The sequence below is a fragment of the Phacochoerus africanus genome, chromosome 3 (assembly GCF_016906955.1).
Source record: "Phacochoerus africanus isolate WHEZ1 chromosome 3, ROS_Pafr_v1, whole genome shotgun sequence".
Taxonomy (NCBI): domain Eukaryota; kingdom Metazoa; phylum Chordata; class Mammalia; order Artiodactyla; family Suidae; genus Phacochoerus; species Phacochoerus africanus.
The window spans coordinates 61,080,072-61,104,579 of NC_062546.1; the positions used below are offsets into that span (position 1 = coordinate 61,080,072).

Below are 24,508 nucleotides of genomic sequence, written 5' to 3' on the forward strand. Positions count from 1 at the left end.
TCACATGCTGCCCAGGAGGTGGGGCTGCTGTCCACATCTTTTTCTCAAAGCTCTTTCTTAATCTATTTGTAAAGGTTAAATTTGCTAATGTAAAAAATAAAAAGCTTATAATCCACAAACATTATTTCTTGAATGAATTATTTTTATTTAATTTCAGAATGAACATAGTGGTAGCTGGTAAAGATTTGTATATAGTCATTAAAACAATGGAAGAAGGAAATATATACATGCTTATCTTTTCCTTGATTGGTTATATTAATACTATAAAGATGATGAATGAGATGTAAACATTTCCTGGAGATTGACTTGAGATGATTTGAGTAAAATGACAAGGAAAACATTACTTTTCAAAAACAGTGATAAAATAACTTTAGTGTTTGTGGAATACTTACTGAATAATGTATACAATTCTAAGAGCTTTTTAAATGCCAAGTCTCCTTTATTCTCTCCTAAAAATGTTGATGTTATTTTACAGATAACTTGGCCAGGTCATATGGTGACACAGAGTTTGGGTACAAAACTAGGTGACCTGGTGGCGGATCCAGCTTCCATAACCATAATCCATGTCTCAGAGCTTTGGAATAGCATAGGATACTTAACAGCAGATGCCATTTACTTTTCTCTGAATATGTTTCTTAGAACATGTTTTTATTTTATGTACATAGAATCCAAATTATTCATCCAAGTGATATCAACTATTGATCTAAGTTTTTAAAATCAGCAATTTAATAAGACTTAAAATGCATCATTCCCTGAGACTCATAAAGGAATGGGATATACTTAAAAAAACCATTAAAGAAATTTAATACTGCTAGTTGGTTTTATCTTGTTTTAATGAGAATTTGTTTACATTAGCAACTTTAAACCATTCTGTCCTCATTCTCCATTTTATTTTTAATTATGAAAATATTGGATGTAGCCCTTGGACAACCTCAACACAGTAGAAGTAAACTATGATTATGCTAACATTCTTTTGACACTGCAGAGTAGAAAAGAGTGTGCTTTGGGACTTAGTACCCATGAAGCTAGTTCTCAGAGCTTATTCTTGGCTCTCTCTTCTTGTTTGAAGTGTTTTGTTTTTCCTTAGGACTAGGGAAGGGGATCAAAGGAAACCAAATACTGATGACATAGCACCAGATTAAAGGGGAAAATGAATTGAGTCAACTAAAATACTCTTACAACTAACCACTGAGTTTAGCATTGTCTCAGGATATAAAAATCAATTATATTTCTGTATACTAGTAATGACTATGTAGAAAGAAAAGTTAAAAATGGAACACTATATACAATCACTTAAAATAAATACTTATGTATAAATTTAACAACATATACAATAAAATATATGAAAACTACAAAATGCTGATGAAAGACATCAAAATAGATCTAAATAAATGAAGAAGCATACCATATTCATGGATTGCAAGCCTCAATATAGTAAAGAGGCCAGTTTTCTTTAAGTTTATATGCAGATTTAACACAATTGTCATCAAAACTCATTCTAACTACAGCAATCAAGACTGTGTGATATTGGCACAGACATAGACATAACAAGCAATGGGACAGAATAGAGAAATAAGTCCAGAAGTGGGCTTGCAAAGATACATCCAAATGACATTTGCCAAAACATCAAAACAATTTAATAAAGGAGAGAGAAGCTTTTCAGCAAGCAGTGCTTGAATAATTGGGTATATTGACCAAAAAAACATGAGATTAAAACTATGTCCTACTCCTTTACAAAAATTAATTCAAAATGTATTATGAGGCAAAATATTAGGTGTTTAGTTATAAAACTCTTATTAAAAAGGGAGGATTAAAAAGTCCCCATTGTGGCTCAGCGGAAATGAATCTTGACTAGTATCCATTAGAATGGAGGTTCAGTCCTTGGCCTTGCTCAGTGGGTTAAGGATCCGGTGTTGCCATGAGCTGTGGCGTAGGTCTCGGATGTGGCTCGGATCTGGCATTACTGTGGCTGGTGTAACCCAGTGGCTACAACTCCGATTCGACCCCTAGCCTGGGAACCTTCATATGCCATGGGTGTGGCCCTGAAAAGACAGAAAAAAAGTGGGGGGAGCTTTGGTATTTATGGACGAGCAGAATTATAGACTCAGCATCAAAAGCATTTTCCATAAAAAGAAATATTGATAAATTGGGCTTTTTCAACACTAGAAACTATTGTTCTGTGAATACTCTATTAATTGGGTATAAAGATAATCTACAGACTGAGAGAAAGTATTTTCAAACTGCATATCTGACAAAGGAATAGTATCTATAATGTTTTGAGAGTGTAAAACATTTTAAAACTCAATAAAAAAGAATTTAATTAGCAAATAGAAAATATGAAGAGCTATTTTAACAAAAGTGATATATAACTTTAACAAAAAGTTATATATAAAGTTATATATAAAAGTTATATAAAGTTATATATAAAGTTATATATAAAAGTTATATATAAAGTTATATAAAGTGATATATATCACTTTAACAAAAGTGATATATAACTTCATAAGTATATGAAGAGAAGCGCAATATTCTTAACCATTAGGGAAATGCAAATTGAAACCACAATGAGGTATTACTACACACATATGAGAATGCTCAATCAGTGTACATACTGATTAAGAATATAGGGACATTCTTAATGTGAATACTATATGATACACCACATGAACTCCAAGGCATTTTCCCAGAGAACTGAAGACTTGTTCACACATTATCTGTACACAAATATATATAGCAGCTTTATTTGTAATGACCTAATCTGAAAATGACCCAGATGTTCTTTACGAAGTGAATGGTTGAAAAATATTTTGTTTATACCAGAGAACAGTACTCAACAATAAAAGGAACAAACTATTCCTTTGACATACATGAAGTTCTATTAACATGAAATTATTTGGATAAATGTCTGTAAAATTATGCTGAGTGAAAAAGACAATCAAAAAGTACATGCTATGTGATTCTGATTATATAAAATTCTTAAAATGGTAAAATTATAGAAGCAGAGGACAGATTACTGGTTGCTTAGGGTTAATATGAGGGTGGGAAGAGAATGAATGTGAATGAAAACACAACACAAGAGACTGTTGTGAAGGAATTTTTTTAAATCTTGACTCTATTACTGTCAATATCCTGGTTGTGACATTGTATTATAGTTTGGCAAGATGGTCCCATAGGTGGCCCTGGGTAAAAGGTAAAATGTATCTCCCTATATTATTTCTTACAATTTCGTGTAAACCTCTATCTCAGAAACAGTTTAATTAATTCAAAGAGTAAAAATGCTAAATATGCAATTAAAATTTTCTTGCCAAAGTCAAATTTTCCACAACACCTTTTGAAAGTAAACAATATTGAAAATGATATTCTTATAAATACATTCGGTTACTTCTTCCACAACTTTTTCAGGAAACTGAAAGAAATTTTAGTCAATGACATAATTATACAACAGAAATCCATAGCTATGTTTTATTTTTATGACACATTTTGATATTTTACATTTAACATATGAACCAGCTTCTACTAGTAGTTAAGTATTAAAATCCCTAAAATATGTTATTACTCAAAATCTGGTAAAGTTGAAAATGAAAAGCACCTAGAAATTACTGGCAACAAAAAAAGAATAACTTACAATTTACATAAAATATACATCATGTAATTTTCCTCTTCTGTAATCCTCAGCAACTATTAACTTGCTTACAAAATAAGCTTAGACTCTTTACCTAAAATTTATAAAATTTCCAAAATTTTGATAGTACCTTGAATTGCTCTTGAGAAAAATAAAAATAAAAACAAAAACAAAAAAACGGCATTATATAAGATATCCTGGTATACAACCCCAGTGCTTTACATGATTGTAGCAGTAGTAATAGTGGTGGCAGCAGAAGTAGTGATAGGGGTAGTAGTGATATCTAATATTTATCGAATGCTTACTACATACTGGCAATTTCCTAAGAGATTTAAATATTTTAACAACCAAGTTCTCACAGCAGATCCTATAAGAGGATATTTTCATCCCCATCTTCCCACTTTACAGATAGGTAAATCGAGGTGCTGAGAGCAGCCTGAATGAGGTTGTCCAAGGTAACATCAATAATAAGTGCTAAAACTGGGCTTCTTACCCAGGCAGTCTAGCCCCTGGCAGTCCATGTAAAGGGTATCCATTTTTATTTCTGTGTATAATTAAGTACAAGATTCCCATTACTGCTATTTATTTATTTATTTTCTTTAGAATAAATCTAGTGGTCCATACTTGGAAGTGGTCCATACTTGGAAGTGGTCCATACTTTACGAAGTGAATGGTTGAAAAATATTTTATGTTTATACCAGAGAACAGTACTCAACAATAAAAGGAACAAACTATTCCTTTGACATACATGAATAAATGTCATAACTTACATTTTTGGAAGTTTTGCAAATATAATATGTTTTATTGTACATTAGCCTAAATGGCCACACTGTAAAACTTCAATTGATCAATGATATGGATGCTTATAGGCATAGGTGCTGTGTACAAAAACAGACAAATAAACAACAACAAAACTAGCCTTGAATGAGTCAAATACTTCTGTTCTCACAGGTAATAGAATTTTTAAAATTATTAGGAATCTGATACACTGAAAGTGTAACCATTTTTGAGGAAACAGAGGTAATGGGATTTTCAGGTAAACAGGTTTTTATTTTCTTAATTTTGAATAAAAATTCCTTGATAAGCATTGTAAATGGCCTTCGAAGGCTGGTTTGCTTTGGATCTATGGAGATGGAACAACTGTCGCTCAAAGGAAACAAATACTAAGTGGTTGGAGTCAGAGCCAGGGTAGTATCTGCAGATGGTAATATAAAAAAATCTCGGTGAAGTTTATATGGGAAAATAAGTCCAGAAAAAGGTCTGTGTTGGCTAGAATATTTGATATTCAAATATTAAAAATCTTGATTTTTAAACTAATAGTTATAGAGTACCATTGACTGATTTTGAGAATATTTGTATATTGATAAACATGGGCTGGGCTATTTTCCAATAACAGAGAAACTCAAAAATATCAGGGCTAAAAGCAATAAGTTTCAATTTATACTCATATAAAGTCTATGCAGTTTGGGCATTTCTCTCATTCATTTTGTAACTATACTATCTGGAACACATGGCCTCCATGTTTGTCACCGAAAGGAAGACAGATTGATGATGAGACAGATTGACTCATAATTGCCTCAAATCAAAATTGACACATGCCACTTCCATTCACATTTCTTTGGCTAGGACTAATTGTATGACTCCAAACTAACTGCAAAGCTGAGAAAATAGCAGATATTGAGTAATTACTGACTATCTTTACCATATGGGTGAAAAGAATAATATTATAGAATGTTACATTGAGATCACAGAGATGGCGGCTTGACATTTACCAATTCTCTTTTTGCTGACAATAAACTATTGTTATTTGTAATTTGTAATAATAATCAACAGCTAATTAAACTTGAAGTCATTTGAAAGTGTCTTCGTGTACATCGTCTATATTCAGAATATTTCCTCTGTAGTAGAAAATGGAGATATTTTCCAAATGACAATTAGGGAATGAAGGCACAGTATAATAAGGGATTGGTTATGCTGTACAATAGACACCAAAACTTAACTTAGATTTGCCTACTTCTATATCTCCTCCATATCTAAGCAGGAAATCTCCATGTATGTAATCACTGTGAATATATTGATTTTTCTGAATATAATGAATATACCATAACATTTCAAAAAATTTTACTCATGTCCCCTTTAAACTTAGTCATTAATTATTTTTACCCCAATTAATTTGTGACAAAGAGGAAATGGCACCAAATTTTGGGCTTTAAATGGGTTGAAGCAATTGATTCCAGTGAGATAAACATATTTTAGCAGAGCTTTCTTGTGCTGACAAGGCTAATTCTTAATTCAGAGTTGATTGAAAAACTTGTGGCTCTACATGCACATCATTTCCTAATTACTCCTACAGCTCCAGTTATTAGGGAAAAATACATGTAATTGAATAGGAAATAGCTAATACCTTATAAAAGTATCACCATCTTCATAAATATTGCTTAAAATAGTGCTATTATGTATATAGACATTATTTTAAAGTGTTTTCTAATATGTTACCTCCTCCATGGCTCTAACTCAGTATACGTTATTTGTCCCTCTCATCTGTGAGATAGAAGAGCATCTTGTGTTACCCTATTCTCCTTACAGAGATGCAGAAACTGAGTCACAGAGTTTCACTGACTTCTTCAAGGTTATAAGAGACATGCTTGTAATTGGAAGAGCTAGGGCTCATACCCAGATGTTCTATCTTTAAGAAAAATATTTATTTTGCCAGAACAATAAACTGACTCAATTTTCTGAAAACATACTTCATATGTTTTCATACTTCATACCTTGTGGATCAATGAGTGGGCATCTATTACAGGGAAGAAAAGTGGGCATCAATCATATAGTCGAAATATAGCCTTCAAATGTCTAGAGCAAGTATGGCTAAAATGAAGGCTAAAATCATTTATCTAATTTTAGGTTTCAAGAAGAGGAGAATGTGCAAAAACAAAATGGATGTAAAATCTGTACGTAAAATTTTTCTATGCATAGTTTCAGAATCATATTAATTTATAAAGAACTAGATTCTTTGTGTATGTGTGTGTAGTTAAAGAAGACAAAACAAAAAAACAAAACAAAACAAAACAAAACTCAGAAGATAAGCCAAATCACTAAGGCTTAAAAGGCATTACCAATATACTACTTACTATAATTGGGGAATGTATTGATCAGATAATATTTTAAAAACAGCATGAATTAAAATTTCCTTCAGTGACATTGTTTAGAAGATGTTCAAGTTCTTCCTCAGCCACCAAAAACTAGGATTTGGAAATGACTCCAAATGAGAGGAAATAACATGTTAAAAACACTGCTTAAAATGTCCTCTTAATGTCTGCTCTTGTATAAGGAGAACTACAAACACAATATTTTTTTTTCCTTTTCTGATGGATATTTTGTTTAGCTCAAGCATAGTTTGTATTTAAATGTAACTAATAGCAGGATGATATAAATGGTAGTAATATTCTTAACATGTGTATGATTACTACTAGTTAGGAAGAACTGATAAATAGCTGCTAATTATTCAGATTCATGACATTGTCTGAAGGTAAGCAAAATTATACCCAGTATGTAAGTCTGAATTTATCAAATAGATGTGGTTTTAGAATTTATATTTCAAGAAAAAATATGAAACTTTCCATTTTTAGTTATTCTGTTTTCTGCCTTGTTCTTCATCTTCACATTATGCTTTATGAAGTAAGATTTAATTATGTCCATACATATAATATTACTTCTCTCTTTAATTTTTACAATGTCAACACTTATTTTAATACTAAAAATAACTAGAATAATTAATGAACCAGACTCCATTGGGTACAAACCATAAAGAAACTTTTTCTCTTTCATTGCTCTCTTTCATTCTTACTATAATAAGTCTTTTGCCTGGCAATATTTCAGGCAGATTCTAGAGATTTACTAATCACTCTCAGGTAATAAAAACATACAAACTTTCTCTGCTTGGGTTAGCTCACAGTCTGTTGTCCAGCCTTATTTAGCCTGGCTTCTCTACCAGATGGACCCAAATTCATCCCATGAGAGGAATGTGTCTTTGCTCTGCTCTTGGTCATCCTTCCTCTACCTTCTGTGAGGTATCTGCCAAAACACTCATTATGAGCTGTTTCAGAGAGCACTCAGTTTCCAGAGCCTGTGTTGTATCAGATTCTACAAAATATAGACAAGCTTGTTGAAGAACTCCCCTGAAGTGCCAATGCTTATCTCCAGGCCCCATATAAATACTGCTGAGGAGGAAGAACCCGGAAGACAGAAAATGCCATAGAACTCTGACAACTATATTCACATAAACTATCCCCTTCAGATTTCATCAATTTTAAAGTTTTCTTTTCCAGAATCTTCAGGGCTCAATAGGTAACGATGGGTGAAGAGTGGCTTGAGCATTTGCAGAGTCAACCATTCATAAGTAGTAAATTAATGGACAGATAAGCACATACTGTTAGAACATGTGGACAGTCAATTCCTTTTTTTCTCCCTTAACTAATGGGGCTTCAGATAAAATAGAGACAATTTAAAATGCCTTATTTTAATATTCTGTTACACTAATATGATTGACTCTGAGAAGAAATATACTATTTTTCTTGATTTTCTTGGTATAAGAAAATCACCCAAAATTTGCAAAATACATTCTGAAATTTAATTTATACCACTATGTGGAGGGTCTCAATTAAATGAATTTAGGCTTTATTTCTCTTTTTTTTTCCCATCTAGCTTCTATTGCAATACAGGATTGTTTTTAAACATAATTTATAATTATTAAACTAAATTTCAACCCACCATATGCCTTTTATATGCCAGTATTTTTAAACAACTTTCAAAATTTCACAAAAGCAATCTTTCTAATATTTGGACAAAATTCATGTTGTCATAGTTTAAAATTATTTTTTTGGTCAAAGGGTAAACCTGTACAATTTGTGTGAGACATTAGAATGGCCCTTAATGTTTTTAACTTTATAAATATGCCATGTTATAGGAGTTAAAGTCAACAAAGTACCTGATTATAACTACTTACAGATTTTGATTACTTTCCCTTCCCAGTTTTAAAAGATTAAAAAAATAACTCATCTACAATATCTTTGTGCTCTAGATTCAGAATACACTTGAATTTACATTAATAATCCATACTTTCTTAGATTTTTAATCTTACCATCGATTCCTCACTGTCTTTGGGTCAAGCCTTTTGTTTGAATGACTTCCCTTAGCGACTTACACTTGTCTCAAAAAGTAGCTTCTACAAAGGGAGTTCTCAGAATTATTCTAAAAACAGTATGTATTTCCACTAGAAGGCATTCTTCAAACAACATTTTAACCTGGATTTTAGAATAGACTTATATACTATGACACACTGGTTAAAAAAGAAATTAGCTATGTTTTAATTATGTTTTGCATATCTGAAATAAAGATAAAAATTTAATCATTATTTTTTTCTACCTCTAGCTATTAAAATGCTGGCTATTCTCCTTTCTATAGAGAACAGCCAAATGAAATGATTACTTTATATACAATTTTCTATTGAATAAAGTTACTATTCATTGTTAGAACTAGAAATCCCTATGTTTAGCAATTAGTTTTTGTGTTTATTTTCTAATAACAGAAAAACCTGAACTTATTTCACTTAATATAATATTTTCAAGTTCCATCCATGTCATCACAATTGGCAAGATTTTATTCATTTTTATGGCTGAGTAATGTTCCATACACTGCATTTTCTTTATTCATTCATCTCTCTATGGACACTTAAGTTGCTTCTATATCATGACTTTTGGAAATAATGCTTCAGTGACATAGGGGTGCACATTTATTTTCAAATTAGGGGTTTTTTTTTGTTTGTTTTCTTTGTGTAAATACCCAGAATTAGAACTGCTGAGTTGTATGGTAGTTATATTTTAAAATTTTTGAGGAATCACCAAAATGGAATGTTTTTCATAGTGACTGTACCAATTTAAATTCTCACCAGTAGTGCATGAAGGTTCCCTTTTCTCCACATCCTAGCCAGCACTTTTTATTTTGTCTTTTTGTTAATACCCATTCTGACAGGTATAGGGTAATATCTCACTGTCATCTTGATTTGCATTTCCCTGATGATTAGTGTTTTGTTACATCTTTTTTGTTGTTGTTGTCTTTTTAGGGACATACCCATACATATGGAAGTTCCCAGGCTAGGGGTCGAATCAGAGCTATAGCTGTTGGCCTGCACCACAGCCACAGCAAGGCCAGATCTGAGGCGGGTCTGAGACCTACACCATAGCTCAGGGCAACGCCAGACCCTTATCCCATTGAGCAAGGCCAGGGATCAAACCTGCGTCCTCATGGATACTAGTCAGATTCGTTTCTGCTAAGCCACAATGGGAATTCCATGGAACATCTTTTGTTGTGCCTGTTTGCCATCTGTATATCTTTGGAGAATGTCTATTCAGGTCCTCTGCCCATTTTTAAATCAGGTTGTATTTCGGGTGTTTTGTTTTGTTTTTTGATATTGAGATGTATGATTTCTTTGTATATTATGTATTAATCCTTTATTGAATATAGCTGTCACAAATATCATTTCTCATTCAGTAGGTTGCCTTTCGTTTTGTTAATGGTCTTCTTTACTGTGCAAAAGCCTTTCAGCTTGATGTAGTCTTGTTTGTTTATTTTTGCTTGGTTGCCCTTGTCTGGGGAGACAGATACAAAAAAGCATTTCTGAGACTGATATCAAAGAGTGTACTACTATTTTTTTATAGGAATTTTATGGTTTTAGGTCTTACATTTAAGTCTTCAACCCATTTTGACTTTATTTTTGTATATAGCATAAGAAAATAGTCCCATTCCGTTTTTTTTTTTTTTTGCATGTAGCTGAATCTCACTTATATATATGAAATCTTAAAAACCAAAACAAAGAAAACAAAACAGAAACGGACTTACAGTTACAGAAGACCAACTGAGTGTTGTCAAAGGGTTGGGGAAAATAGGTGAAGGGAATTAAGAGGTACAAGCTTTCAGTTACAAAATAAATGTCACAGAGATGCAAAATGCATATGAAAAATAGTTGATAAAACTAATAATTTTGTATGGTGACAGATGGTTACTAGACTTACGATCATCATGATATTTAAGTGTTGAATCACTGTGTTATATATCTGAAACTAGCTTAATATTTCATATCATTTGAAGAATTGAGCCTTAAACAGTTTAAAGGTTAGTATTTCTCATATCCAATAATTCTGGAATTTTGTAGTCCAAAGTGTGGTACTGTTGCTCAAGGATGACATCTCAGTTATAATTTCCTTCCAATTTCCAGTCCTTTTATGTTCAGCCTATACCTTTTGTCTTTATGATCACATGATGGCTGTTCCAGACCTAGGCATTAAGTCTGCATTCCAGCATTGAAGAATTAATAATAAATGGTTTGGGGAAAACTGTATATCCACAGTGCAAAAATGAAACTAGATTCCTATCTTATAACCATACACAAAAATCAATTTAAAATAGATTAAAGACTTAAATGTAAGTCCTGAAAACTTATATTCCTGGAGGAGAATATAAGGAAAAGGTCCTTGACATTGGTCTTGGCAGTAACTTCTTGGAGATGACACCATAATCATAGGCAACAAAAGCAAAAGTAAATAGTGGGACTACATAAAAGTTAAAAAAAAAAGAAGCAGCACAGCAAAGGAGACAGTAAAATGAAAGACAGTCTGCAGATTGGGAGAAAATATTTGCTAGGCATACATGTGATAAAATTTGATTTTGTGGCTCAGCAGTAAAGAACTGGTATCTAGGAGGACACGGGACTAATCTCTGGCCTTGTTCAGTGGGTTAAGGATCCTGTGTTGCCATGCCTGTGGTGTAGAATGGCAGCTGTAGCTCTGTTCCAACCCCTAGCCTGAGAACCTCCATATGTTTCAGGATGTGGCCCAAAAAGCAAAAAAAAAAAAAGAATCTAAATTTTGTCTATATTTCTAATCTAGAGATATGTATATATGTGTGTGTGTATATATATACACACATATATATGTAGAGACAGAAAGATAGAGACACACTATGAATATATTTACACATCACATACATGTTTTGTATATACATAGAGACTGATAGGCAACAGGAAATACAGAAAATTAATCCATGTCTCTAAATAAAAGCAATACATGTTTTCATCTTTTCATCTCATTTATACATAACTTTTAATATTAAATGTATGTCCTTTATGTTGTAATATAGTGCCTGTTTTCTCAACATTTTGATATCAGTAAAATAATGATATTGTCACAGAGAGATGTTATACAAGTCCTATAAATGAAGCTAAAAGCTAAAGGGTTATAGCCTTATTGTTTCTAGTCCAGAGAACTATATTGTGTATCATTAGCATATCTCTGTAAACACATTAGCTATGAAAACATGGTCTGCGTTTTTGTACACAATTGGGATGTTGGAAAGACTGGAGTATGTGGGAGTGGAAGTCATTGCTGGTTCCATTGAGACTGCTTAAATAGTATGCCGCAAGGAAGCCCTCTAATCTGAATCCCCTAGGCTTGCCTTCTGAAATGTGAGCCTAGAGATAGCTGGACCTGCAGTCTTAAGGATGAATAAGCATTCTTTATTTGCCGAATATTATTCTCATTACAAATGAAAAGTCCTTTGGAAAAAGGACTGTCTTACCTGCTTTAGTGTTCCTTGTTTCATATTGCCCAAAATGTATGTTTTGAATTGAAGAACAAGTGGATGAATTAATTCTTAATACATGAGTGAATAAAAATAATATTTTAATAATGTTATTTTTAATATTTATATTATTGTTTCCAAAGACCAACTTTTAGACATAATATTTCTATTTTATAGCAATATTTTATATAATTTAGTAAACTATATGTGGCGTTTTAATTTGTTAAGGATTTGAGATTCTGAATTTCCAGTTTTACTCATTTTTTTGTGTAATAAAATCATGTGTACTAAGATAACAGTTTGAGGAAAGCAAGATAATTACATGAAGTACTTTATGGAACATCTCAATTTAGTTGAATTGATTAAGACAATGCTTCCTTAATGCAGAGAAAATGAAATTTGTTTTAAGTGTCTAAATTTGCCTTCATTTTCAATCAGTATATCTGTTAATCAACATATATTATTTGTGGATCTACTATGTAAAAGTTCACAATATTGAAATTAAAGGAGATTCAGTGTGTGTGTGTGTTTGTGTGTGTGTGTGGGGGGTAGCATATAAAAAGGTAATTAGAACAGCTGGAAAGATCAGACTCAAAGCAATGATATTTTTGATCTGATACTTCTTAGCAAAACTTAAAATATGTCCAGAATTTATTTTTATTGGTTTACTCATAACAGATTCAAATATGTGTAATCAATGATAATTTTATAAGTAGTCCTATAGAAGTATGCAAGTCATTTCAATCAAAATTTCATCTCAAATGTTTTGGGAATTGCCTACATGTGTTAGAAGGATAAATGAAAACTTTGTCTCCAATTATATTTTAAATTACAAAAAATTCATTGTTTTATTCATTCATTTATCTAATTGATATTATTCACAATTAGAGAGATATTCAGCAACTTGTTTTGTATATAAATTCAAAAATCATTTAGATGTATATATATGTTTTTATTTAGTATTTTAAATTGCAATTTCAACTATATTTAACATCTATTTAAAGATTAGTGGTTTTCAGGAGTTCCCACTGTGGCGCAAGCGGATCTGTGGGGATGTGCGGCGTTTCTGCAGCGCCAGAATACAGGTTTGATCCTCTGCACAGCAAAGTGGCTTAAAGGATCTGGCATTGCCACAGCTGCAGCATAGATGGAAACTGCTGCTCAGATCTGATCCCTGGCCCAGGAACTCTCTATGCCACAAGGCAGACAAAAGAAAAAAAAAATGTGAATGTGTGTGTATATATATATATATATATATATATATATATATATATATATGTGTGTGTGTGTGTGTATGTGTGTGTATATATATGTGTGTGTATATATATGTGTGTGTGTGTGTGTGTGTATATATATATATATATATATATATATATATATATATATATTTCAGACTTTAGGTGGTATAATAATGTCCCAGGATGCTTGGCAAATAGATAAATTCCACAATATTTGATTTAGTAAGTCTCAGATGGTACCAAGGACTTGCCTTTTAATAGGTAATTCAGATGATTCTTTTATGAATACAATACCTAACTGTTGGCCGTAGTTGAGGAAACACTGTTTGAGATGTTTTTACCTTTACTTACAAACCCATACAATGACTCTATATGTACGTCAAGTTATTAACATCTATATCAATGGGAAAAATTACTGGTAATCAACTTATTTGACTAATTCTCCCTTATGTAAATCAACCAATTATTTGAATGAGTTGGCACTCAGCAATAGAACTAGTCTTGTTAGCTACCTACGGAGCAAATTTCGACTCTCAAATTTATCCTAATATTAGTAGATTTGCCTTGATTTTTGACTAGTGTGCTAAGATTTACAAAGCATAGAGGAATAGAACCAGTGACCAAATAGAGTATCGCCCAAAATAAGAGTTCAAGAACCGTAGCCTCCCGAACCTAATATGCCTTACTACTGTATGATTTAGAGTTCTCCAGAGATACAGTACTACTAATAGCACATATGTGTGTGTCTATACACATACACTATTATATGAGACTCTAAGTTCTATGTTTATATATCTTACATTCTATGTACCTTACTATAATAATATCCTAAAATATTAGGACAAATATATATTTAAATATATTCGTATAGGGAATTACTGTTGTTGCATCCTACAAACGAACCTGACTTGTATCCATGAGGATGTAGGTTCGATCCCTATCCTCACTCAGTGGGTTGGGGATCCAGCGTTGCTGTGAGCTGTGGTATAGGTCATGAATGCCGCTTGGATCCCATGTGGCTGTGGCATAGGCCAGCAGCTATAGCTTAGATTTGACCCCTAGCCTGGGAACTTCCATATGCTGTGAGTGTGGCCCTAAAAAAAAAAAGCAAAAAAATATATGTATATATACACACACACACATATTCATATATAAGAGATACTATATATAAATGTATAATATGTGATATATAATATATATAATAAATGTATAGTAATAATAATTGAATTAAAAAGATAGCAAGGAAAAAAGAGAGATTTTAAGGAATTGGCCCACATGATTTTGGGGATGGCATATGTGAACTATGTGGGGCGGTCTGACAGACTGGAAACTTAGGCAAAAGTTGGTGATGTGATCTTGAATCTGAATCTTTAGGGCAGCAGGATTTCTGTGTTACTGTTCTAATGCAAAATTTCTTCTTCTTTGGGGAACTCTAGTCTTTGCCCTCCAGGCCTTCAACTGATTGGTTAATTTTTATATATGTTAAGATATATATATATATATATATATATATATATATATATATATATACACACACACACACACACACATACACATATGAAGGATAATCTGTTTTATTCAAAGTAATGTGTTTTAAATGTTAGATCTTGTCTTAAAAAAATACCTTCACAGAAACATCTAGACTGTTGTTGCACCAAACTGGACACCAGAGCCTAGCAAAGTTGACAGATAACATTAACCATCACAATAACTAAGGCAGACTTGATAAGAAACAACTCCAAAAAACGGATTTTTATTTTTATTTAAATGTATATTTGCTATACCTTACATTTAGGGAAACTACCAGATATCAAATCTGTTTTTGAGGATTGTAAAAGTATTGGTTTTTGTTTATTCATGCTAATAACTTTTAACTGTAAACTGCATTTTTATTTATTAGCTGTTGGTTACTTAAAACTTTATCTCAATTCATTCATCAAGTTTACTGGGTTTTTTGGTCTTTTTTTAGGGCCGCACCTGCAGCATATGGAGGTTCCCAGGCTAGGGGTTGAATTGCAGCTGTAGCCCCTGGCCTATGCCACAGCCACAGCAATGCCAGATACAAGCCACATCTGTGACCTACACCACAGCTCACGGCAATACCTGATCCTTAACCCACTGAGCGAAGCCAGGGATCGAACCTATGTCCTCCTGGATTCCAATCAGATTTTGGAACTCCAGGTTGTGCTATTAATAGGTTTGTGTGGTTCATGTTTGAGGCAATATTCGATTTCAGCATGTGACTTGTTTGAAGAAAGCAAGTGAAAACTTATTATACTATGAAAGACTGCTCTGTTTTGTTCAGTTTTTTCGATGTTTTGATTTTTCAGTGCCTTAGAGTGATTCTGTCATCAACACATATTAGTAATATGCTTTTAAAATATTATTTATCTATCAGTATTCTTTATGCAGGAAAAAGCTGGAGGCAGAGTCATTATCACACAATTCTTGTCTTGCAATGGATTAATCTTCTCTTTTTTTGAATAGTATTTTCATCTCTCTCTGCCCTTTCCTTTTACTCATCTGTTCATTGCATATGATTTATATTTATAAATCTCTATTACCTCTAAGTGTCTCAGCCACTAAATCGCTTTTATTCAGTCTTAAACGTGAAATTATCTACTGTACTTTGATTTTTTTTTTTGAGATATGCCCCATCTAACATTTATGTTGTAAAATGGTTTTACTACTTCATATTACTTGCATTTGGCTACTCTTTCACTAGTGGATCTGCCATCTTAAATTGTGGTGTTCCCAACATAATAAAGTTTTTTTCCTGAGGAAGTGAGAAAGCATTTTTCTTTAGCAACAGTAAGAACCATATGATGTCATAGAAACTTATTCTGGACAGAGAACTAGAGATGAAAAAAGACTATTTAACCATCTATGCTGATTTCTATAGTGTGTGTGTGTGTGTGTGTGTGTGTGTGTGAAATGATCTACCACAAATTTATTAAATGGTCCTTCCAATGCAAATATATACTTTTTAAAATATAAGGTTAGGCCTCCAGCACCTCTTCAAATCATACACATTTAAGATATGATTCTGAGAAAGCTCTGCCAGTCTTGATGCTCCTCTGAAAACAGAGCTAGTTATCCTCTGAAGAAAAAGCAGAAAAAAAAATGCCATTCCTCCACCCAAAACAATTTTGGGGTACAAGGCTAGTATAGAGAAATTTTGAAATGGAATATGCATGATTCCGTCATTCCCTTTGTATCCCTTTTCTATTTCCTGGAGCATTTCCCACAATCTCAAAATCCAACTCTATACTCCGATTGTCTTGTATTTGTCTGACTGGCTTCCTAACCAGGATGCTTGAAATCATCTGTATTTTTCTTGGGAGAAAGCTTTTTATCTACTCTGTTAAAGTGATTGCAAATAATTTTGGGTGCTAAGTGATCTAATTAAGCTACTTTATTAATTATTCCTTAACCTACTGAGCTATTTGCATTTATAACAAACATTCATGAGTTCAAATAAATTTCTATTAGACAACATTTCAGGTAGAGTAACTAAATAAATATAAAATAATAACATAGCCTGATTAAATTTGAGCAAGAATCACCACCCCTTAAGTCAAACTGCCTAAGTGGATGCTTTACCTTCAGTTATGCTAATAGCAAACAGATTTCTTACTTTACACTGCTTTTTCCCTTAGTCTACTTTACTACTAATTTTCTTTTTAAATTTATTCTTTTGGAAGGAGAATATAGATGGGAAGGAGAGGAAGAATTTCCATTGAAAGCATTAGGACAGTATCTTTCCTTTGAAAAAAAAAAAGAGCAGCAAAATAAAAATAAATTCACTTAACAAATATTATTGAGAACCCCCTCTGCAGGTCATTTTTTCAGGGGCCTCAAATATATCAGTGAATAAAATAGAAATCTCTACCCATTTAAGCTTACATTCTGCTATATACTAAATAAGTCCAAGCAATTTATTGTTCTGTAATTTGCAAGACAATGTAAGTGCTGCTTAGCATCATTGAAAAATTATGGTTATTTTCTTAGACATGTTATTTATTTCCTTATAATGATAAATTTTTAAATCTGGCTAAGAAAGTATCTACATAAAAAATAACCAATTCTCCAATGTATAAATTGGTTTTAATGGGAACAGCACTAAAAATATGAAAGGAGGCTATTGGCGAATATTAACATGACAATTGAAAGAAAAATATTTGCCATGTAGAGTTACAAATAGCAAATAACACTTTCCTCTGATTGAGATTTAAACCAAGGTATTGGAAAAAGCACATAGGTGACATAACTAGTAACTCTGCATGATACTTTCTTACTTTCCTTGGAACACAATCTTCCTAATCATCAAGGAAAGGGCTATATATACAGATAGTAAAAATGGGCATGACTTGATTTTACATTTTTACATCTCTTGAAAGGGATGAGGAAGTAACGATTTATTCTGATACTTTCTTTCTGATTTTATACCAGTTATACAAACACAATAGAAATAAAAATGATGTTGTTGCAGTTATTTTATATGTTTTAAATGATTTTATCCCATGTAATTTTTTTCAATACACTCGCTAACAAATAGCAAGGAAATATTCATATTTTCCCTTTTTCGTAGGCCCTGTCTCAGATGGGCTCAAAGGCTATACTCCGAGACTGCTGGTGCATTTTCATTATTAAAATACCCCCAGGTGACTTGTACAAACAAAGATGATATCTTTTTTTTTTTTTTTTTCATTTTGCAAGGGCTAGTGAACCATTGATAAATAGATTTTCTGTATAGCAGTAAAATTTTCCAAGGTCCTTCATCCCCAGAGAGATACACCTTTAGGAAGTAGGTAGCTTTTGTTTCAACGTAACTCGGCCTGTCATTATCATCTTGGTCTATATGCTTATTTTCATTACCAACAACTGCAAGCTTTAGAATTACCCAAAAACTGCCTCTTATTCTCAATGTGGTATTATAGGAATGGAAAAAGAACTTGAGATTTTCATTACCTATTGTCTGAAAAGTGGGTTTACGATTTCTTGAAATTTAAACTATTTGAATCTCACAGAACAGGTTATCATAGCAATAATTTCCACATCCTTTAAGCATGAATAAAAAATAATGTATTTTTAAATGAGATATATTATGTTTTGAAGACTGTGATTAAATGATTCCTGAGTAATGTTTGGGTATTGCCTCAGATACAATGCCTTGTTTCTCTTTGTGTCTCTGAACAAAGGACAAAGCAGAATGAAAGACTAACTTAGAAACTACTACTGCTTTAAACACAAGATTAGCCTTTAGGATACAAAGGGTGCTAGAATTGCTTCTGAGGAAGTTACTGTGATTTACTTAAGATGACATTTGCTGCTTCTATGGGCAGAGAGCGAGCTGTTTGCTATTTGCTATACTCTATTTCATATGTTACAGTTTTTCTTACAAGAATAATAAATGTTAAAATATGCAAAAATATTATCTATATGAAAAGTAGCTTGAATAACGGAGCCATTTTGAAATTTTATTTAAATATTACATGTGTGTGTATTTTGAGGGCTTCATTGTTGTTGTTCACTGATTTAAAGTAACAGTACTGATTTATAGTAGTGTAAGCCTAGAGCCAAGACACAAAGCATGGTTGCCACTGCAACTAAAGCAAAGTTGACACAGGTTAGGATAAGAGACTTGAGAAATATCCTTAGATTCCTACTTCCAGGTATCTTTTTGAAGTTTAATCCAGTTTTAACTATGGGAGAAAATAGAACAAGAATATACTAGCCTGTTTATAATTTGCTAAAGATTTCTCAAATTTATGCTATCTGCATTGCATAGAACAAGGTTTCACACCAATACTACCCTTCATCAGAGATGAGGAGCATGTTTTAGGGACTCCTAGCCACATGTCCCCAGGCTTTATCCTAGATATGGCATGTGTCCCAGTTGGCTGCAATTCTTTACCCCACCACACCCACAGGATGCAGAAGTTTCAAGGACTCTGATTAGTAGAGATGACATGTGTTGCTTCTCTGGGCAGGGGGCAGACTGTTTGAGGGCTTCTCAAATTACAACATGCAGGCTAACTGAACTCCAGGAAATTCTCTATGTAAAAATTAAAACTTAAGCGTAAAGCAATATTCGTTGTTTCTATTACTCTGCCCAATTTCCTCTTTCTTAATAACCTTGATTTAAATCTAATATTCTCTTAAAGTTAAGTAGTAAATGCAGACAATAAGTGTTGAAAAGTGTTTTTTTTTGTTTTTTTTTGTTTGTTTGTTTTTCTTTTTAGGGCCACACCTGAGGCACATGGAAGATCCCAGGCTAGGGGTCAAATTGGAGTGGTAGCTGCCAGCCTACACCACAGCCACAGCAACACAGGATCCGAGCCATGTCTGTGACTTACACCACAGCTCATGGCAACGCTGGATCCTTAACCCACTGAGTGAGTCCAGGGAACGAACCTGCAACCTCATGGATACTAGTTGGATTCGTTTCCACTGAGCCCACTGCAAAAACTCCAAAAGTTTTTTAAAGAGGACTTTTCTTAAGAAAAATATTTGATGTAATACATTCTCAGTGTGAATAAAGACTTGATTAGAAATAGGACATTTATTTTTTTCTTCCAAGTTAAGTATCCACTGTCATTTTTTGACAGTATCTGAATTTCTCATGCTAGATCTCTAAGGAAAATTGCTGAACCTAGTCAGGCCTAATAGAATCACATGAATCACATGAGTTCACTTTTCTTAAAATTTCCTCTACATCAAGAAGGAAAATAGCCTTTTGCATGAAGATAATTTTCTATCTCATTATAAAAACCTTATTCATTTTATATGCTATATTTCTATGTATGTAAGTTTAAAATAGTATTCATTATTTTTTCATACTTTTGGATTATATATTGGACAAGGAATAATTCAACATTATATTATATTACACTATATTAAAATATGTGAAAATAATGCATAGGTGAATATATTAATAAGCAGACATTCAAAATTACTTAATTCATTAACTACTAATACTACTAAGTCATTAGCTTTCTGTGTTATATTTTGAAACCTACTGGTTTTCCTAAAAAGACAAGTATATTCTTTACTCCTTTATTCTTTATTCCCTTGGTAATTCCTAATATCTTTACGAAGTAACTTATTCCCCTGTTAAAGAGTATGGCCCTTTAACAGCTTTTGCTCTTTGTTTTATGAGCTCATTACTACTGAGGAGAGCTTGAAGAAAAGACATTTTAAATGGCAGTTCTCAGATGAGAAAGAATGTATTCATGGTAAACTATACCACAAATGGATTGATATCTAGCTTTCAACAGAATTCTTCTAACTACTGGTTTTTATTAAAATTGGTCACACTTTTTCGAAGTGGCATTTCTAAAGATCCCTTTGCTGTATTCTATATCATTTTCTTACTTTTGGTATATTTCTGTTGGTGCCTTATGAAATTTTTATATATATTTATTTCACTAGATCAACATATGTTGAGTGCATCTAAGACTTTGTACTTTCATAAATGTTGAAGTTTTTTAACTTTTTATTGATGTATAGTTGATATACTTTGTGATGATTTCTGCTGTACAGCAGAGTGACCTAATCGTACACACACACACACACACACACACACACACACATTTTTTTCTTATTTTATCTTCCATCATGGTGTATCCCAAAAGATTATAGATGGTTCCCTGCACTATTCACAATAGCCAATACATGGAAACAACCTAAATGTCCATCAACGAATGAATGGATTAAAAAGATGTGGTACAATGATGTACAATGGAATACTACTTAGCCATAAAAAGAATGAAATAATGCCACTGGTAGCAACATGGATGAAATTACAGGTTATTATACTAAATGAAGTAAGTCAGAAAGAGAAAGACAAATACTGAGTGATTTATTGAGAATGCATTACAATACATGAGAAAAGATTAATGAAGAACACAAACTCAAATAGGGGCAGAGGGAAGAGGAGTTCATTAATTCATTTAAAAATCATCTTCACATATCTACTTTAGACCTAACACTGTGATAATTGATAGGCAATATAGTAGACTTCATGAAATGTGACATGATAGAATAAGCAGAATTTCTTGGCTGACTGGATAAGTGAGAATGGAGAAAGTGAGAAGCTTAGGCTATGCCTCAGAATTGAACTTGTTTAACTTAACTTGGTAAGTAGTGATTATATTATTGGAAATAGGAGATTGAAAAGGAGAGGGCAGGAGTTCCCACTGTGGCTCAGTGGATTAAGAACCAGATTAGTATTCATGAGGATGTGGTTTCGACCCCTGGTCTCGCTCAGTGGGTTCATGATCCAACATTGCTGCATGCTGAGGCATAGGTCACAGAAGGGGCTCAAATACACTGTTGCTGTGGCTGTGGCATAGGCCAACAGCTGCAGCTCTGGTTAGACCCCTAGTCTGGGAACTTCCATATGCCCCGTGTGGCCCTAAAAATAAAAAATAAAAAAAAGAAAAGAGAAAAAAAGGGAAAAAAAAGGGCAGGTTTGGAAGGCATAATGAACTGCAATACTAGTATTTAGTTGAGAGGTTTAGTAGGCAGTTAACTGAACAAGTCTACCTCAAAAAAGAGATCCGGAGTAGATGATGTAAAATCTACACTTGTCCACATGTAGATTGTAGGCAAATTCAAAGCTGTGAGAAATACTTCAAAGATGAGAGCATAACATGGTAACTGGAGGATGTCAAAGAGAAAAGTCTGAAGATATACTGACAAATAAGTATGAATGCAATGAAGTCAAGAAGCAGAAAAAAAATCTAAAATAAAAATATTGTTTTAGAAGCCAGAAAAATAGAATCACCTAAAATATTAAATTCTGCCATAGTTGAGATGTATATGTATATAAAAGAGTCCAGTATATTTAGTAGTGAATTATTTTCATAGGTCTCTTAATCTTTTGAGTTCTCATAATGACATTTTGTTTGTTTTTGTTCTGAGGTTTTGATTTTTGTACTTTGAGAGGTACAACTATTTATACCATCTCAGCTAGAACTGTTTTTGGCATTTATCTATTCAATCATTCATTCAGTTTCATGGTTTAAGTTATTTTTCATGTACTAGCAAAGCTGAAATCCATTTTCAGATATGCTTTTGCTTCTGAGCTTCTGATACATGCACTAGCTGTCAAGTGGACATCCCCCCTATGGATGTCTCAGTCACCTCTGAGAGTCAAAGTGCCCTAAATTGGCCTCTCATCAATCATATCCTACACACAAACCCTTCCTGCTGAAAGTCCATTTGTCCAAACAAGAAATCTGGCATCATTGTAGATTAGTTCTGTCCCTCTTTCATTCACATCAGTTTCATAACATAATCTTGAATTTGTTCTGTTCTTTTTATTCTCACAATCACCGCTGAGTCAGCTCACCATCTCTTTCCCTTACAAATCAGTGAACCTCTAACTGATTCTCCTTTTCCTATTTTGAATCTCCTCAGTCTGTTATTTATATTGTAGTTAAAAAGTAATCTTTCAAAGTGAAAATGGAATCCCATTATCCTCCTGATAAAAACTCTTCACAATTTCCCAATTGCTCTTGTGAAACATTTCATTCTTAAAATTACAACAGAATTCTCTGTAATCAGATTTTGCTTATGTCCCAGTGATACTTATTGTATTTCCTCTCACTATTACTCTCCAACTACAATGAACTTCTTTCAAGACCTCAGATATTTCAAACTTCTCCTCACCTCTAGATCTTTGTGTATACTGTTTCGGTTACTTAATATCAATAATTGAAGTAGTATTCAATATTCCAGTATTCCAATTCTTTCACCTGATTAAGTCCTTCGCAATCATCAGCCCTAGTTTGGCTCCAAGTCTTTGTTGATTAACCAAGTCCTTGTTGAATCCCTCCTTTTGCTACCACAACATCCATTATGTCAGTTCACGTAGCACATCACCAGTGGTATAATTACCCAGGTTCTTGTATGTAGCCCCATGTAAAATATAATTTCTATAATGTAGGACACGTGTCTATTTTTCCTTCATTTTGTCCCCAGAATACATCTTAGTAGTTGCAAATAATACTTGCATTATACATATTGGATGAATATATTACATAACTAAGGGAGTTATTTTTGTCATATAAACTGGAAAGTAATAGATTAAGCAAGATTTTTGGATTGGGTAAGAGTGGTTTTAATTTTATATTTAGCTGGGGAGTTCCCTTTGTGGCTTAGAGGTTATGACCCTGACTAGTATCCCTGAGGATGCAGGTTTGATCCCTGGCCTTGCTCAGTGGGTTAAGGATCCAGCAATAGCCATGAGCTGTGGTATAGCTTGCAGATGTGCTAAAGTCCTGCGTTGCTGTGGCTGTGGTGTAGGCTGGCAGCTGCAACTTTGGTTTCACCCATAGCCTGGGAACTTCCATATGCCGCAAGTTTGGCCCTGAAAAGGAAAAAAAAAACCCTAAAAACAGCTGGAAGGATTTCTAATGGTTGGTAAAGTGACCCATTAAATAAGAAAGGCTAAATAGTGAGGAGGTAAATGGCAGCTGGGATATAATATTAATTTTGACAATTGGAGCAGAATGATTTGAGATGGTTTATGATGAATATCTATTTTACTTCATAGGATTTTCTAAGCTATCCTGTAGTGAAATATGTGAAAAGTTTGATGTGAAAATATACTTAAACCCTGAGCCTTAAGCATAAAATTTCTACCTAAATTCTATGATAATATTTCAATTATTTCAATATAATATTAATTAAATATAATACTAATAAAATCCCAAGTATAAAGGTTAATTTTCCCTCCAGTGAGTTGTTTAAATATCACAGTGCTTTAGCTAAATTCATAAACAATTTTATAATTATTTCCTTATGTAAATATTTTAATTAAATTTAAGAAGTTATGATTATTTCCTTATGTAACTATTTTAATTAAATTTTATCACACTCAGGTAGTCTCCATTTGTAACTATAAAAATACAATGCTTATTGATGTCATTTATCATCATTTAACATTTCTCAATTATAAAATATAGCAATTCTTTCTTGATTTAGGCAAGGATATTAGTTTCTT

The 24,508-nt window shown here is 32.8% G+C and overlaps 1 protein-coding gene across 1 annotated transcript in view; it reads left to right on the forward strand.

Moving 5' to 3' along the window:
- SGCZ (sarcoglycan zeta) overlaps positions 1 to 24,508 on the forward strand; it is a 1,009,275-nt gene that overhangs the window by 513,537 nt on the left and 471,230 nt on the right. The gene's annotated exons all lie outside the window — the stretch shown is intronic.